A 14,803-nucleotide genomic window follows, 5' to 3' on the forward strand; every position below is an offset into this window, starting at 1 on the left:
AAAGTGTTTCACATCTGTCTCGCTTTCTCTCTCTCTCTTTTTTTTTTTTTCGTTTCCCTTTGGTTCATACTTTTCGTTCATATTTTTCGCAACAATAATAGTCTTTATTTTTCTAATTGGCAAACAAACATTCTACAGGCCCACCTAAGCCCAGGGGCTCGTAAAATATTTGACCATTAATACCTTATCGCATAAAAATTCACAATGTAGAGAAACTGCTAGACAACCACTGGAAAAAAAGTCAATGAACATCACGGAAGCGCCGCTTGGTGCAGCACTGATGCCTAGAAGCGCGATGTTGCCCTCTATTGTCAATGTGAGCGATTAGACGAACATAATATTCCGTGCACCGAGAATTCATCGTGGGGGGGGGGGGGGGGTGATAGGGCTTGCCGTTGTCGTTGTCACGTATGTGGGCAACGTCACGACTCACGCCCTGGGGGAATGTGCGTCCTGGGCCGACTTCTAAGGGAACTGTGCCGACATATGTCTGAATTCATCGTGGCCAATTGTCTATACAACGTACTTGCTGGCAAATCAAGTACAATGGCCTGGGATCCCATCCAAGCGCTACACTGAATTACGGCGCCGCACCGTCTGCGGCGCATCCTTAGAAAAAAACTTGGCACCCAGTCATCGCCTTTAAAGTATATATATATATATATATATAAAGCGAAACACGCAATTCACCACTGCGAAAAAAAACTGAAGGAACATTTCTCTTCTTTGCAGAGACCCTCTTCCATGATGTCAGGCGGTCCATTTGAAGCTAGGCAGAGACTACACGAATGGCGCAAGATCACACAAGTCGCGCAGAGCTGTAACCATTTTTCTCGAAGCGAGTTCGCGAACGCCCCGGGTGCTTCGTGAAACCCCGGAAAAAGGATCATATTTCTCCAGAATCGTTGCCACCACAAGGACTCGCCCCTAATCCATTTAAGGATGCACTTTATGCGGTGACTGAGAGCCCCTGCACAGAGCCGCGGCATTTTGTGAGATCATCCCGTCGCATTTTATGTAACGTTCGAAGCCATGCTAAAAGTACCCGCTAAGCGTCGGTGCTTAACAATCGTCATGTACGGAGTTCTGTGTGTTTCTTGGCACGGTCAACGAAAAGAGGTTCCTGAATATATCCTGAAAAAAAAAAAAGGAAAAAGAAACACTATTAAATGATGAAACGGCTGCTTGTCAGCTAACCTCCCTGCATAATGTCTTTTCTGGGCCGCCCAAGGGACATTTATCGATAGAGGAACAAACATTACCTGTGCTATACTGACAACGATGGTGATGAGCTGCTGTTTTTGACGTATGAGCTATATACAAACGCCCAACCTATGCTATACTAACAGGTACATTGAACCAACAGGTGCAAGATGAACCACCGAAGTGGTTCCAACTCTGTCACATGATGGAAGAAGGACGGCCTGGGCATGACCCCCCCCCCCTATTTCCACACACTCAGGTATGCCGTAAAAGTGACGTCATATTGACGTCACTACAAACATTCACAAGCCAAGGACCTCACACGCGACAACCTCCAGAGATGTCAGCCAACAATGTGAGTCATTAAACATTTCTGCTGTCATGCTCTCTTATATTTAAAGCCTCGCTGCCGCATCTGCGAAGTGAACACGGTAGCTCAGCATTGTACTGAAAATAGCATCACCCCCACAAGCGCGACGTCTTCACGATTATGCGGAGAGGTACAAGTTCGGACTTTTATTTTCCAGGAAGAACACATGTCGATGACTACGAGACACGTCGTGATATGTATATCATGCTCAGTTAGCCAGCGATGTACTCAGCAATATAAAGCAAGAAGACGACATTCGCCAAGATGCGATGGTTGCCAAAGTTTCTTTATTCATTTTTAATGCGAGCACGCCACTCAGTGTGGATGTGGAGTGGCTGCCGAGCAGGCACAAGTACCTCTACACAGAATGGTCTGGCTACTTCTAAAGAGGCATTAAACTCCCGTTTAATGTGAAGTATAGGCAGTAGTGCCGTCGACCCTTGACATAGTCGCTTTTCGCGTTAACTGCGATTGCGTTTCAGTAAATCATGTGCTAAGCGGCGCGGGTGCCATTCGGAAAATTATTTATTTGTATCTTCTGTGCGCTTTTCGATGTGATGGGCAAACACACACGGCAGCGGAGAACTATATATATTTTGATGTGATACCGTACGTGTTTTCCTGATTATTCTCTTATTCAGAAAGTTAAGTCTTTGTGTTAAGGTAATTCCCAAAGAAGTAAAGAGGAAGAGGAACGCAGGAGGGGAGTATAAGTGGGTATCCTTGTATTGTAACCCGCAATGCAACTGTCCATTCAGCGTAAATTTAAACTGTTATGGCTGGTTGAATGACTTTCATCGCGGTTAGACAACATTGACACTACTTTCTTCATCCCTACCTCTGCTATATATATAGTCGTGCCCAAAAAACAAGGACACAAGCTGTTGAGATTTTCGGGCAAGCCTGTCGAAGCTCTATAATAGACAATTAGCGTTGGCTGTTGACACAGCACAACGGACGCTGATCCGCTGCCTCAGAAAAAACAAACCTACAGCAGTGGAGGTGCCGTGATATGGCCCTAGCCTCTGGTTAGTCTAAATTCCTATCTCATTTTCTATTTGTTCCCCATAATCCAATAGGGGTATAGCAATAGGGAGCGCTCAGCACATTACAGCCACCATTCTCATTTTCTTCTTAAGGAGAACAAAAAGGTCAAAATGAATCTATATATGACGCAAACAATCATATATGGTGGCGCAAAATTTGAATACACAGCCCACACCAACTAACACCACCCCGACATAATATCCGACACAGACTTCTTGAGATAACGCGCGAGTATTTCACACTCCTAACCCTCACTCTTCATCGCCTGTATGGGAATCTCTTCAATTTACAACAGCGCCTTCGTCGATTTCCATCAAATGATGAAAACTCACAGCCATCATTCACCTCCATATGGTCTACACAGCGTATAGAACCCGGATAGATTAATGTAACATCGAAGAAACACCATTAAGTTTGAAGATCTGTCCGAAACACGTGGCAGAAACCTTCCATCCCCAAAACGCGCGACAAGCAAGATTGTCTCCGAAGCGGGCCACCATTCTTCATGCGGAGCCTTTGTCATCGCATTGAGCGAAACTCCGACCGACACACGCCAGGACATTGCTACAGCAATTCGACGTAAATTCGAGTAAGATCCATTTATATCGCGTTCCCCTAATGTATACATCACGCTGCTCGAATGCCAACGCACAAAAAATAAAACATATTTCTTTGCAAGCGAGCATTTTTTCGTATGTTTCGGTAAGAACAGTAGTATGCAGCTGTTTAGGAAGCGGCTTTACCAGAAAGAATTCCTATCGTGGGCTTGAAGAAATGACTTTCTGAAAGTATACTTCTGATTGCCTTTTTCTGGTGGGGAATCGAGTTACACTGGTGAGTGATTTACGACTGGTTATTTAGAGTAACATGAACGCTGTTTTTATCTCAGATTTGACGAAATAGTTCTGTACGTTCGCTTTTTTATTTTTTTTTTCAATTTACAGCAGGAGGGAGGATTTATGCAGCTGAGTACATATCGTTACTTCGTTGATGTGGAAGAGATGGTAGGATATGTTTGAGACTCCGAACAATTCGCTTTCTACTTTGTTTGGTTCGTTTGTATGTCATACATAACATAGGTACGAGTAAAAATGAAACTAAATATGCCACCTTCGTATTTTTTCTGAGTGATGTGATGTGATGCGAAAGAAAACGAAAAACTAGGGACTTTTCTGAGTGACCTTGTTTGAATCTAATGGCGAATTCGTATGGTCATTTCGTGGCAACTTTTTTTGCCAGATCCCAAGCAGTCATGTTCGCTTGCTAAAAGCGGAGAAATCTCGCATGTTCGCGTGGCGCTTTCCGAGCGCTCGGAATTTGCTATCTGGCACTTTTTTTTTTTTTACCGACCTCGATACGACCGGGCAGCGGGTTGCCCCGCTATATCCGGTGTCGTCACATCCGCGCTGCACGTCGAAGTTCACGTGGGTTAGCAGACGACGAAACCCAAAAACGAGCGACCGCGATGTCCCTAGCGTGATCCAAGTTAACTAAAACCGCTAGATTCCTGGCACTCACGTTCGTGCGGAAACGGTCACGTGATCCAGCGCGGGCAATTTCCGAGCAATTTCCGATCGCTAGGCCGTGTTACCATGAAATGACAACCCGAATTCGTCATAAGTCAACGCCGGACGCAGGCACGAAATGGTGGATGACCACAGATTTACACCTTCTTACAGCAGTTTTTTTTTTCTTGAAATATTTTACAGATGCAGTCGAATCAAATGCAAACGGCGTCGTCGCACAAACGCGTGACACTTTGGTGTATTTTGACTACGGTAATTTGAACTATCGTATCATTAACTGAACTCATTCATTAGTTAGACCCTGCTTGTTCTCTGTTATATGCCCCTTGGTCATATTGTGGTTGCATTTGTTCAGTTTTCTACTCTCTTTTCTATTCACGTGTTCTGGCTTCGTCGAAACATATCTCCTTTATTTATTTATTTTTTGTCAGTCAATCAATCTTACCGTAAGGAACCATCTGCATTGCGGTGGCTAAAACACGACAAGGAGATGTAACAACTGACAGGTGCTCAATAATAAAACTTAGACTCTTGTAACTTTCTTGTTTGTTTTTTGTACATTCAATCGAGGAAGAAGGATCATAAGGAGTACAGTTAGAAACGTATATATCGTATTCGGAACAAACCCTATGGGAGGTATACGTACTTGACGAGGTTGCCTCCTCATTTCCATTCACTGCCGATGTTGTCACGTAAATACTCCCATTGCAAAACAGCGCACTCTATCTGACGTTAATTTCCCTCCAGACCGGCAGCCCGTATAATTGACAAGTAACGAAGTATCACCCTCGCGACCAATTAGCAACCAAACGTGTCTACCCATATCACCGCGGAAAAACGTTAACGCATATTTATACCCTGTCCTTCGAGACTCAAGAGAAACGGGTTCCAAACTTTGGAAAAAGCATTTATACTAACTACACCATTCACGCTAACATATTGCCAAAGTGACAACAAATGAGGGAGGTATCTTTCAAAGTGTCGCTTTCAAACCGGCAATTACCGGCTAATAATTAACGCTACAAAAGGAAGATTATTACTCATTGGTTCCTTTGATTTTTAAACGCGCAGCCGTTTTCGAAAGCGCGAGAAACCGCAGTTTATGTTTCGGCAGTAGACAGCAGATATAGTCGCGGGCCCAACGGAGGAGCAGGATAGTAATTAAGCTCGTTAAGAGCACAGAGGGTTAATACGTCTTTATCAGAGCTAGGCTCCGTAGAAACCCGTTCGTGTGAGCTTTGAGCGCTGAAGAAAAGGGGTTGTTAATGGAAACCTCGTAGCTGTCGCGCGGGGCTTTGCACGGGCGCCTTATCGAACCAGTGTACTTGGAATGATTAATTACACCTCGATAAAGAAAAGCTCCTCCCGTAGATACGCCTGGGTGGGGATCCTATAAGACCACCATGAAGAGTTGCAGCAAGCACGAGTACTTTCACAAGGCTGCTTGTTTCGGTTTGGATGTATATAGAGGGATATGGGTGGGGTTTTTTATTAGGTCAAGTGACCAGTGTTATTGAAATGTATACTTTTATCGGGTTGGCAGGGAACCTTCCTGTTTATGTCCTGGTACATTGGTATCTTAATGAATATTCCAACGACATATGCGAAACGCAGAGTGCTCGGCCTGTCAAGTTAGGTTTCTCGGTATTTAAGATTTGCGAGGTATTTGGTAAGTGCAGCAACAATAACGCAACCAAACTGGAGACTGTTATGACTGCGATACTCTCGATAGTGTATACCAAAGACCCCTACGTACCACGTCACATGTGGTAATGATGCGAGGACGGAAGAGCATGTAGCAAAGGAAAGGGGTGCTTGTTCTGAAGCAAAGTTTTTAAAGTATAGTGTGTCTAGAGTGTATAAATAAAGTACAGGGTATAGCGTATACGTGAAGAAACAACGGAGCAAATTGGGAGCCACTGCAGCTTCTGCTCTCCCAAATTGCAATTACACCCCATTTTCGTCCCCTCTGGCCCTGGAATTTAATCCCCAACCCTGCAAATAGTCCCCGACCTTTGCATAAACTTCCCCGCATTTAGTTCCGAAAGGGAGTAATTGTTGTGTCAAGGCACTTAGTCCCAAAAAGAGATAGTTAGTCCCCAGAAAAGAGAGAGTTAGTCCCCAAAGAGAGAGTTAGTCCCCACAAGGAAGACTTAGTCCCCACAAGGAAGAGTTAGTCCCCACAAGAGAGAGTTAGTCCCCAAAAGAGATAGTTGCTTGTTTTTTCTCCTTTAATATGTGTAGAATATGTCTAACGTACAGTGTATCGCTTTACTGAAGACATGAGCGCGATTTTCAACTTCAACGCGTAGAGCGCTGCTCCCAAGAGTATCTCTCTCATTATACAGCTCACAGCAGCCATCCACGAAAGTTACACTGCATACTGCCCTCCTGAATTGACAACTTCCGTTCGAAAAACCAACTTATATAGGAACAAAGGGCTGGAATATATAGTTCCGACAACAAACGTATTACTTTGTCCTATACAGCATCCACAGAGACACCGGCAGCGTAGAAGCGTCGAGGCCCTCCACTAATTAATGGGATGGCCCCCGGAGACCTTCAACCCACGCAGAGTTCAAGCGACAAACAACGGCTATACTTATTTAGGCTGGAAACAAAAGCTCGTGTGGAAACAAAAGTTCGAAGTCGCTGAGAGGAGCGCTACCACATTAAACGGCGGAAAATCTCCCATCCCTTTGTGTGAGATGATTGCGTTGTTGTATGGGGACGGAAACAGATCGATACTTGTGCCTCTTAGCAAACTTTGTAATAAGCGAATGCACGAGCACTGGCACGATATCTGATCCGAAGCACCCCTCGTATTATATTGTTCGGCTTTGTGTCGGTATTGATGTTGGAAAGCAGAAAAGCGTGGCTTTTTATTGTTGCGCCTTGCGATGGGCACTAACCCGAGTAGTTTGTGTGTATTGAAACGAGCCGATTTGTAGTTAACTAAAAAAAGTAATTTAACTATGCACTTTCACTTTTTTTTTCTTTGTAATGCAGTTGCAACTAGGATAAAACGACATGAACTAGTTTAGCTAGTGGTCCAACTACGTGTAGTTGAACTACTGCTTATCACAGGTATTGTTGCTAGCGTTGTTGCTGTTTCCTATATCGCATCTGTATTCGCACCACATCGTTGTTGTTGTTGTCTTTCCCCATGTATACGTACGTGTGTGTTCAATCTAAGCGTGACCCGTTTAACCGCGCCCTACTCTTGTATTGGCTGAAATAGTCTGCCGCATAGCTCTACGTTGCAACAAGCTGTGCGCCGACACCGCGGCTATCCATAGGATCATAAATGTTTGCTACAGGAGTCCTAAACGCTGGTGCGGTGGAGCAGAGATACAATCGCCTTCTTTTTAAGAGAGAGGTCAGCCAATATTTGGCTTGCTACTTTTAAAAAAAAAAAGTTCACCCGTATCAAAAAAGAAAAATTCACACACACACGCACACAAAATAGAATCACAGACACAGGGAAATGAAGATGCGCTGAAGCACACGTGTCACAGGTGAGGAATTGTAGCAGGGAGCCTGCCGCCTTGCGGCATTTGTCGTCTACAGACCATGCACCCAGAATCTTTGCAATGGTAAGTGGCCGGCTGTCCAGTGCGGAGAGACGCTTTTCCAGGATCTATATCTCGTCCTCATATTTCGTGCAGTGCAGTAGTAGATTGATGTCGTCTTTGCTTGTGTGGCATTGTCTACTTGTATAGGGTCGTCGGTCGTTCTTAGCTTATTACGTGTAAGCTCTTGTGAAGGCAGAGCCAAGTAGGAGTCGATGAATGAGTGCTGCGTCAGTTCGGCTCATGTATCCACAGCCTGTGTACTTATGTGGGCCATCGAGGGCGACAAGCCTGGGGTATAGATTGTAGTTTGTCCAGGAGCTTCTTCATCTCCACATCTGCTGTTAGCTTTGCTGCCCTTTTGATGTCGTCTTTGGCCAGCGGTATGTTTTCCCTGCATGTCAGGGAGTGGGCTTCTTTTGCTGCCTCGTCCGCCTTCTCGTTTCCAGGGGTCTTGCAGTGGCTATGGGGATCCACTGGATACAATTTCACGGGCGAGGCAACCCTGTTAGTGTTCGCGAACTAGATTTCGTGTCGTTCTCAGGTTGAACACGGGCATAATTTAAATTAGGCTCTGCCGTGCGCGCGTTTAGGACATATGCCGCGTATATTGACCGCTCTGAGATAATGAACTCAAGGGTGAAAGGGTCCGTGCACGGGGTTAACATTATGCGAAAGTTAGGTGCATTTTGGCAACGTGACCAAACGCAGTTTAATTAAAACACTACCGTTTAATAAACCGCGAAAAGCCGAGAGAAAATACAGATTATTGTCACGACTCAAAAACGCAAGATGCACGATGTTCGCAAGATTATGCGTAGTTCAAAGAAAAATAAAAAACAAACACTCACCAGTTTTGTCGTTCACTAGCAGCGGCAGTCTGCAAGGGAAACAGAAACCTAGCTGTTACTTAAATTCGCTTTTCAGCTTCTCGATACAACGAAGTTTCTTAATCAACGAAAGCGAAACAGAAGTAAAAGAAAACGACTGATCGATTGATTGGTAAAACAAAAAGAACGGAGAAAAAGAAGAAAAAAGGAAAGGAAAGGAAAATAACCATACACAGAACGCAGATTTAATAGGTTGCGACAACGCAGAAGACCTGTATGTGTTTCACTCTCCGAGAATTCGAAAACGAAATGTTCAAACACATGAAAGGTATCAAAGGCACCATTATATCTCGATGTACTGCGGTGAAATAGGATAAGAATCGCTCCGTTTTCTCATTGATCAAATGAATAGAACGCGTTCACCCAAAAGGCTGGTCATGAAAAAAAAAAAAAAAAACGAAGAAAGAAAGCGGTGAAAAAGGAAAATGAATGAAAGAAGCGTGTAACCGGTACATCGACGAGGCAGACTAGAAGAAAAACCTTTGACATGGAAAGAACCTTTATAAGGTAGAAAGAACATATGCGCGCTGCTATAGGATAAGAAAAATAAAAGTTGAAAGGCACGGCCCGCTCTGCTGTCAAAACCAATCGCACCTGTTCTTTCAAAAAAAAAAAATGAAAAGAAAACAAACTTCGCAATTTTATTCCATCTCCTGCAGGCTGGAATTTATCGCCGCTCCACTTCCGCTAGAAAAAACACCGAAGGCTTTAAGAAACCCGAAACGCTCTTTTAAAGGTACACATAACACACATAAGGCAACAGAGAAAACGGCGACATTTATAATGCCACGCCTCGCCGTAAGGAAAGAATGGAGAATTCGGATATCATCATCAATTCAATGTTTACCGCGCATACGAAAGGCGAATCTATGCACGCAGACGCATGCGCTGCGCTATTTCACAGCCGAACCGAGCCTGTGATACACAGACACACCTCGCCCGGGATCGGAAGACGCGTCACCGGGTCCGATAAGAACGGCGGCTTTGAATAAGGCATGAATCCAAAGAGCCTTATTGCTTTCGGAAATAAATAAAGTGGGACGGCAGTGAAGAGAGCCGCTCGGAAGGTTTCGGAGCTGAAAGGGTTATATTTGTTGGACGTGTGGGTCGGGGAATTTGGTCGCATTGCGGAGATCGCGTTCCTGATCAAGGCTAGCTGACAAGGAGGGCCTTCTTGAGGGCCTTTGCGGGTTTTGAGGTGTTGTCGAATACACAACCTGCTGTCGCACACACGAAAGATATGGAGTAACTCTTAAACTCTTAATCCTTCTGGTGATGAACTATAATGTTGTTTCGTCGCCAATTCTTGTGCAGGCCGAAGTAGCACAACATCTTGGTCCAATATTGGACCAAGATTGGCAATGTCGTCCCTATATTGGAACAATATTGGCAATGTCGGCCCAATATTGGACCAATATTGGTAATGTCGGCCCTATATTGGACCAAGATTGGCAATGTCGGCCCTATATTGGAACAATATTGGCAATGTCGGCCCTATATTGGAGCAATATTGGCAATGTCGTCCCAATATTGGACCAAGATTGGCAATGTCGACCCTATATTGGAACAATATTGGCAATTTCGTCCCAATATTGGACCAAGATTGGCAATGTCGGCCCTATATTGAAACAATATTGGCAATGTCGGCCCTGTATTGGAACAATATTGGCAATACCGGCCCAATCTTGTTGCCAATATTGTTCCAATATTGCGTGAAGATGTGCTGTTTGAGGAGTGGTTTACACGAACACAAATTTCAGCTCCATCTTTCACGACATGACAAGGTTTCATTTTTCCAGTTTCAGTTCGACAACGATGTGACGTAATGAACACTTTCTCCGGTCACTTTATACCAGCGTGCGCAAGTTATAGTCGAGTGACTACGTCATCTTCCGTATCATGTTTCTGTATGCTGTATTTGCGCGTCGTCCGGGATAAAGTACCCTCGTATGATACGTGCAGCACGAGCACATTCCGATGAATGCGAATGTAGTGTTGGATTGACAGATACGTCTCTGTGCGTGCGATGTCAGTTTCGTAACAGTCTATGTCAGTAGCAGAGGAGGCAACGTATAAGTGACAGCCTGATACTCTATACTGCAGATGCAGCCCTGCAAAATACTGGACATAAATGTAACGACGGATACCAATCTGTGACCGCTCAACCTGTGTAAGTGAATTGTGCTGCCATGTGTGCCGTATTAGGGCACTCGAGTTCGATTTGATTTGGAATTTAGTAGCGCAACGATAACAAGAGGGTACTCTAGTGTGGGTGTGTGACCATTTGTTTCATTAGAAAGATGTATCTTGCGTCATCATATTAGAGAGCTACATGCGGAGGTACTCCAAAGGCTTCTTTCGGAGTACCTCAAGGTAGCTGCCCTCGTGTATCATTTCCTGTTGATTTCAGCTCTCCCTCCTTCGGCCGTGACAGACTTTGACAAATAAGATTTCGAAACAACAAGTTCCCGTTTCCGGTAGGCCACGAGTTAAGTTTGGTAAGCTTACACGTGTAACCTGCAATCTACGTAGTGTGTGCACGTGCAAAGATACATCCGTCAGCCTGCAGAAACGCTCAATGAGACGGCAGGCTCGTGTAAAATGATACCGCACCGGAGGCCACATCTCCGTTGACACGGAAAGCGACATACCGTGCTCATCCGTTCCGTGTGTACAGATAAAAGTGAACCGGCACTCCTTGGAGATGTCTCGTGTAATGCACTTGTGTCGGCAAAGTTCATTCGGAAATATTAATTACGGTGACGGTGAACTTTTTTTTTAAAGGACAGACTAGCTGGGAGTAAGGTGCCACGTTTCTGGAGAACTGTTTCAAAAAATTATTAATTATATTGTAGACGGCACGAGAGACGAATGCCAAAGCACGAAGATTTTATGAGGTCGCGGTAGCCTTCTCGTGAAATAAAAAGGAACAAAAAGAAACATTACACTGTATTTTATGTACTGAAGGGGCATCACTCAAACGTTGATGTTTTCTATGAGACACAAGTAAAACAGAGGTAAACAGGTAACAAAACAGCTAAAACAAAAAGGAGGGACGTCAGCATCGGCAGATTCATCGGCAGATCCTACGTTGCACATGATTCAACAACGTCAATCACATGCACGCAGGCCAGCATGCTCCGAAAAGACCTGCCAGACATTTCTTGCCTTGTTGTTTCTTTGAACCACGGGCATACACAAATTAACACGAGCACGTCGCGACGCGTGTAACTTTCACAGACTGTCAGACAATCGAAAAAAAGAAAAGTGAAGATTTCTTTTCTACAGCGCGTACTGCGGTGAAGGATTATCCGACAGGCTACAATCACAAAGAACGGAACGAAGAATGAAAGTAATAAAAAGAGCATCTCATCCAACATCAGCTTCCCATCTACACGTCATTAAACGTCATCCCAATCGAAACAATATCCCTCATCACTTTCAATCACGAGACGCGAAACCGACCCACATTGAAACGTGACACGATATATCGTTCAACTGCAAGAGCGAAACGGTAAAACAATACAGGAAGTAATCACAGATTAATCACTCATGGCTTGCAGTCACTCTCCCTTCTCGATGCCAGACAAAAAACAGGAGGCAACAAAACAAGGAGAAGGAAGAATGGAGCTGCATAACGGAGCTCCAGGAGGGCTTTCAAGACGCGGCAGTCACGAACCTGAAGCCCCCTTTTCACTGCGTACGCGAAAAACAAGTCCCACGAGAAAACGCCTTCGTTACGTAATGGGGCCGATTCGGGAACGGAATAACACTCAGCTCAAGGCCTCCTGGCGTATAGTGTGCGAACTACGGAGCGGTACATTGGTCGCTATTATTTGGTTCAGTTACTAACAATCACACGGAGGAAGAAAATGTGAGGAAGTTGCTCTCTGGCGCGCTTCTCTTGGCAACCAGTGTCGTCAGTTAGACTAGTGACATACAGATGGCGCGACTTCATACCGGCGAGACTACAGCAGATGAAAATGACCTGTAGACGTATAAAACATGTTTCTCTGATACATATTGCATTTTTTTTTTCGGGACCATTTTTTCCTACAGGCCAGGACGGACATGCCCGCTACTAGAAAGCAAACCGTTCCCATGCACCGCTGATGACGATGACTGGAGTACTTATGGCGCACGAGCCACTAAAGCCATAGATACGCATATTTCTCAGAGCTCCATTCAATGGAGACTCTCCGTGCTGTCTGTCAATACAGATTTTACGATAAACGGAGGAACAACACTTTCGGGGGATAACATACGCACGGACAAACCAAGCAGGAACTACAACAACAACGGCGTAACAGCGAAGACACTTTCAAAGACATGGCTCCCCAAGTGACATCTTATCTCCTCAGTAACTTTTGCTCTCTATAGCCAGACGACAAGAGCCTCACGGGCCTCTGTTTTGCTCATTCATGATTGTTCGTCTAATTTCTTTTCACATTCATTTCACACAATCGTGACTGACAAACTGACATTGTCTCTATTGTGCCCACGCTGCATTGTCTATCTGAGAAGAATGACAGATTGGTCTATTTCACTCTAATTTCATAGACGTGACCAGAATGCATGCACGCTCCAAGGTCTTACAAGGTTTTGCGGCGCCAACACGAGCAAGTGGTACAAATTAACGGTAATGAATGATAATTACGTAACTGAGCCGGTCCCACCTCATTTTCTCGAAGCAGCCGCGCAAAATACATGACCCCAGGAACAAAGAATAATTGGGCGCTCGTGCATTACTTGAGAGAGCTTAATTTTGCTCCAGGGTTTCTTTGCGGTCTCATGTGTCATGCATGAGATGCATCGAAGGAAATTGAGTGAGCGGTATTATTCGACTAATGTAGGACGATTGATTAGTTGGTCAGAAAATTTATTGATAAGCGTTTTAATGTGGATTAAATGTGGGACAAAGATCAAATGAGGGACGTCAAATTACATGCACATAGACTTGCGGCGCTTGCACAAGGACATCAATACTGGTTTTCGAGGGACAATCATGCTGGTGAAGCTGAATGCGTAAAAAGGCAACTGTAGGGCTTTCGGACATTTGCCCAACGTTAAAATATATGCGCGCTTGACGAAGATTGAACGGGAACGTAACAAGACAGACAACACAAGACTATTTGGAGAAGTCCGTACGTCTCCTGTCGTTCAATTTAAACCGCTCTCTTGCGACCTTTTGTAACATTTTTTTTTTTCCTGACGTTTGCTTATGCGCTCAGGGGCTCGCTCGGAAATTACGATAAGAAATTTCTGCCACGCGTTGTCTAGTTACCGTGCAGAAGCAGGTGTTTCTGCCGACCTTCCGTTCAACATGCGAGCGCATGTATGCACAGGTGTTTCGTTCAAACGTCGACTGGAAATTTTTCGCCACAAGTACAATTTAATTCCAAGTTCTAAGCCGGGTTCTACCCGACACATTAGTGCTGCTTACAGCCACGGTTCTGAAACCGCGACACCTCCACTTGAGACTGCCAGTATTGTGGCATCACCATAGTCACCCGACGTGACTCTCTGGGCACGAGATTAACTGGTCCGTTGGGATATAGTGCGCAGTTCTGCAGTGACCCTGCCCCAGTCCCTCATGTAGTGTCCCTTTTGCAGAGTGCCTTATGGGGAGCACCTGGTACCCTTGAGTACAATATGCATTGGAACTTGCAATTTCCGCGACACATTATGACTACTAAAAGTGTATTTCAAATTTCCTCGTGCAACTAGCATTGGAATCGTCTCCCCACGAATTCAATATCTTCCTATTATTTTTTGTTCGCAAACATCAACATCAGAAGCTCTGAGGGCCTATATTTTCCCCTTGCTTAAAAAAAAAAAGGTAAGCAGCTTCTGAACTGTTACAGTCTTGTAATCTTCTCGAAGTGGTTGCTTACTGCCGTTAAAAACTTCCATCTCTGGTCTGACGTCGTATCTAGAATAGTGTGATGTGATAATATGTAGATAAATATGTAGTGTAATAAATGTGTTGTATACTCACTTGCACCAATATAAGGTTACACTAACTTGATTGTAATTCATTATTTCTTTTGTTTTACAGTGTATTTATTAATGCACCCATAGTTTGTCTCGGTTGCACAGTGTAATTGACATTGTAACGTTTTAAGTGCTTATATGTTACGACTCTAATCAAGTACCCACTAAGGAACGGACTTCAACAGGAAGCATTCCCGCTGT

General features: G+C 44.5%; 1 protein-coding gene across 8 annotated transcripts in view; it reads right to left on the reverse strand.

Annotated features, from left to right (window-relative positions):
* The window catches only part of LOC135393968 (uncharacterized), a 256,551-nt gene that overhangs the window by 129,335 nt on the left and 112,413 nt on the right, over window positions 1–14,803 (reverse strand). For all 8 annotated transcript variants that reach the window (XM_064624365.1, XM_064624363.1, XM_064624367.1 and 5 more), the window contains one exon: window positions 8,570–8,598. The gene's annotated coding sequence lies outside the window, so the exon portion shown is untranslated. The remainder of the gene's footprint in view (window positions 1–8,569; window positions 8,599–14,803) is intronic.

Source organism: Ornithodoros turicata, chromosome 5, assembly GCF_037126465.1.
Source record: "Ornithodoros turicata isolate Travis chromosome 5, ASM3712646v1, whole genome shotgun sequence".
Classification (NCBI taxonomy): domain Eukaryota; kingdom Metazoa; phylum Arthropoda; class Arachnida; order Ixodida; family Argasidae; genus Ornithodoros; species Ornithodoros turicata.